A 4,575-nucleotide genomic window follows, 5' to 3' on the forward strand; every position below is an offset into this window, starting at 1 on the left:
ATTCGGCACAAGTTTAAACGGGTCGAGTTATTTTCGTCGCGTTCTACGCCGCACGACAGAGGTGACGCTCCGGCAGCCCACCGCGCGCTCGGGCGGAGTGAAAGAAGGAGGTCTTCTCCGGCAGCCGCGTTACCCCGCAGCCCGGCCGCCCACGCCTCGCTGGCTCAAGGTACTTACACATCAGTCGAGTTAATTAAACATATGGGCGACGGGTCTGGATGGGAGGATGGGTGGCGTGGGGGAAGGGAAGGGGGGGTGGGGGGGCATGAGAGAGGAGGGGATGGGGACGGGGGTGAGGAGGACGACTTGGGTGACTTCATCTTCCCATAACAAAATATCAAAAAGATATGAGGGCGAGTTAAAAAAAGAGGGTGCGCGCGCTTTCGGGACGTTTCGCCATGCACGTCTCGCCCTCCAGAAAAAGAGAAGAAGAAAAAAGCGACTCCAACTTCACTGTTCGTTAAAACTGAGATGTCTCCTCGTTGTGTCTCTTTCTGGGATCTCTCTCTCTCTCTGCGCGTCGCTCTTCCTCTCGTCCTTTCTCTCTCTCTCTCTCTCTCCCCCCCTCCCAAAAAGATGAAGTCGCAAGATAGATATGGCGCACACCAGTCGCCGTTTATGACCTCACCTGGTGCCGCTTATAGCCAAAATAAAGTGCGCGCGCGTTTGTGCTTGTGTGTATGTGTGTGTGTGTGTGTGTGTGTGTGTGTGTGTGTGTGTGTGTGTGTGATGCTGTGACGACTGTCTCGGCGTCAAACAAGTCGCCTCGTGTGGCGCCTCGCGCGCAGATAAAACATGTTTTTGTAATATCCGCTCCAAGCGTTCCAGCTCGATCTCGTGGTCCCCTGAATCTACAGTGCGGCTTCCTTCCCTGCGCCGACGCGCGCGCTGCTGATGACGTGTCGTGTCCCCCTCATCCGCGCCGTGGGTTTGTAAAAAGGTTACTGGTAAGATGAGGGCAGACAGAGCCACCGCTGAGTGACGCAGCCTCAATTAAACATAATCAGCAGATCATAACTGTAGGGGGGGGGTCCTCAGGGCACACCTCCCCCCCCCACCACGCTCTGTGAGTGTTCCCGTGGACGTGGAGTCCCAGATGGCGTGTAGATACTGCATGGGGTCATGTGAGCACGTTGAGACCAAACGCAGCCTCCAAGCAGACCGGAGGTCTTGGGAACACACAACTTCCCTCCTCCTCCTCCTCCTCCTCCTCCTCCTCCTCCTCCTCCTCCTCCTCCTCCTCTATCCCTGAAAAAATCTCCACCTGTTGAGATCCTCTATCTTCCTCCAGCCTCCGAGGCTCGGAATAAAAGAAGCGGACGATTGCGTAACGTGGACATAAAAGAGAGGGAGAGATGGACCACACAAGGAGTGGATGGTGGTCTACTTTTCTTGTGAGGGAAATGAAAACAACCCTGGGTGTGGGCCTCGACCTCCTGGGACAAGTCAAACCCAGGACTCCCCCCCCCTCCTCCTCCTCCCCCTGGACATGAAGGAAATGTTGCGCAATGCCATTAGCGGTTCTTCCCTTGTTCGCCTGTTGACCAACAGTTTGCTCCAAGAGAGTACGGCTCAGCGTGTCTTGGTCTATATTTAAACCGTCAGCTGTTTCCAAGGAAATACAATCATACATTATTCCGGGCCACCATCAAAAATAAGCTTTTAAAAGCTGTCCGTCCCTTTTAAATATAATCTCATTTGAGGTTATACAGACCTCCCGATAGTGACTTTCTGGGACCCCTTTTCAGCATTCTGGTGGCACCTGGACTCGAGCATCTCAACACCTGTGCCTGTTATGAATCTGGCTCCCGGCATCCGAACAGCCCAATGAGCCACATGTCCTTCATCTCTTCGTTTCTGGTGTGATTAAAGTTCTCAAGGTGTGTGATTTGTGAAATATTTGAAGAAAAACCCCAGATTAGACCCATTATCAATGTGTGGAGGGTCAACAACGTGCTAAGTAGTTTGTTGTTACTTTGTATAATTACTGAAAACAAAAAGCTCATTCCACTAATGTTGTGGCCCAGTACTCCAATATTTCAAAAATTAATCAGAGGAAAGAAAAACAAATCAAATGTAAGCAGCTCCAACTCTGAAACCAGCAGGCAGACTCACAAACAAACGGATAAATACATCTTCAACTGAATGAATAAATAGATAAATAGAAAGGAAACTATTACACAAGGCCTCTGACAAAAATGATGTGGGCAATTGTTGTATCCATGGTAACTGACTGTTTCAGAGTGTTGCCACTTTTTGTTTTTTGGCAGTGGCGGAAACCCAGATACATATGTTATTTATTTATTTTTTTAGTTTTTTACGAGTTGTCCTGAACTATACACAAGTCCCCATTCATAAACACCTGGCCCCGCTCACTGCTGCAGGATGCCAGCCACTCATTCACGGGCCCCTCTGATCAACGCCTCCGGCCTGCTGCTGATGCAATGAGCGCAGACATCTTTTAAAAGCCCACGCTGCTAATTAAAGCTAACTTAAACAGTCCTAAAAGCCTGTAACTGTCGACTTGACTGAGTGAGAGGCGCATTGTTTCCATGACAACGAGGCCCTGCAGCACACTTTTTGGGGGGGGGTTGTATTTTTAGTATTAAACTATATGTTTTGTAACAAATAGCATTGTGGGTTTAATGCTTTTATACAATTTTAAAAAGGCAGTTAAGCAAAGTTCCTAATCCTGAGTACCCGGTTACGCTCACATAGCCGGATACTTTTTTGTTTGTTTTGGTGACCACACAAACCTGCCCAGTTAAAGAGAAGGATAAAAAACATTGCCGTCTTCATACCAGCACAGAATTGGGCTTATCTAACAATCAGTCAATTTGATTGACAGGCCAACACAATAGAAGTCCGCAAGAATGATTCACTGCAATGTTTCTTTGCAACTGGAAGTAAGCTGGTTGGTGAAGAAAGTAGGTGGGCTGCTGAAAACCCACAAGATAGATTTCTGTCTTTTATACAATGATCTCGACTCGTTTATTTATTTTGTTCCCCTCCGACTGAGGCGCTGCCACAGCGAAGACGTTGCAGCACTTTATATAGACTCCGGAAATGAATCACTCCGTCAATAAAAGGCAACAATAATAAACATAAATGTATTCAAGGCTGAAACAGAGCGGTGTGATAGCTGGAATTTACCGAGTTATGGATGTTGCTCCTATAAAGTCTGTCTTTGTGACGTCTCCCTCCCTCTCCTCGTGCACTCTCCACCTTCTCGCCCACAGAGAGTGGGTGGAATGAGCCCTCCCACAGACGGCACTGCTTGCTACAGCCAGATAGGGGCAGTGTGTAGCGCCTTGATCTCTCCGGCAATCATTACATTTAGACTGACTCCCGAGGGTCTTCGCGACTACCTTAACGATATCGTCGGCCCCCTTTCAGAAAACATCTATCTCGTAAACTGATGAGGGGATTACTTCCTGTCACAGTGCCGATCACAGTGAAAAGTTCATGAGTGCACACGCCAAATCAATTTGCGGCGAGTGATGCACTGCTGTGTCGTTCTCAGTCGGTCGCACCAGCAATTATCTCTAGCTTGAAAAGGTCGGTCAATATTGTAATAATGAATTGCAGGAAAGGATTTAGAAAGTTTCGAATTTTTAGTGAGACCTCTCTGGAAATAGTCCGTCCTCATTTTAACACGAAAAAAACCCATCAACACTTGAAATAGGTGAACTAAATATGCATATATGAGAAAATCCTAAATTCTTTGCTACAACATTCAGAATTTATTTTTATAAAGTAAAAGTATTTTTTGTTCATCTGCACAGGCAAGCTTAGAGATATGAATCATTTCCATTTTTACTCACTTTAGGGTGAAATAATACATATATTACAATACCTGGACTTAGTTAACTGTGTGCATGCAACTTCTCCATCTATACAAAGGGTTCAGCTTGAGGTGGTTATCGTATATTAAATGAAAAAATTCCGGGACATAGACTTGTTTGCCTTTTTGAAGCTACAGCCCGGAGTCTGTTTACTGACAACAAAGACTGGAAATGTGGAAACAGCTCAAAAAAAGCCAGACAAAATACTCTGTGTAAAACCGACTTGTTGTGCTGTTACAGAGATATGTACCGGACTCCTTCTGCCTGTCTTGGTGTCTCTGGGATGTTGCCAAGCAACCAACCAGTGGAGACTCAGAGTAGTTACCGCACCTGGCCAGAATGGTGAAAGGATGACCAGGTGAAGGGAATAGTTTGGCTCATAAACGGCTGTAAAACCACAAGCTGATGTTTTTGCTTAAGTTCTGAGTTGTTAAATATGAAGCTGGTGAGCAGGTTCTGTGATTCCCCTCGTTTCGAGACCATATGCTTAAATATGATAATCTGCTAGCTGTCGCTTCATGTTTACAGTACAAAGTGTACAACATGGGGGAAAGTAATTAAGTACTTTATTAAGTACAGTACTGGGAGTAATTAATTTTCCCGTGTATTTTCATTTAATGCTACTTTATAATTCAACACAGAAGAAAATATTGTGCTTTTTTATTCGATTATCATATATTTGACAACTTTGCAGATATGCAGAGATTTAGATTATTAATACAAAGCTCAT

This window comes from Pseudoliparis swirei, chromosome 24, assembly GCF_029220125.1.
Source record: "Pseudoliparis swirei isolate HS2019 ecotype Mariana Trench chromosome 24, NWPU_hadal_v1, whole genome shotgun sequence".
Taxonomy (NCBI): Eukaryota; Metazoa; Chordata; class Actinopteri; order Perciformes; family Liparidae; genus Pseudoliparis; species Pseudoliparis swirei.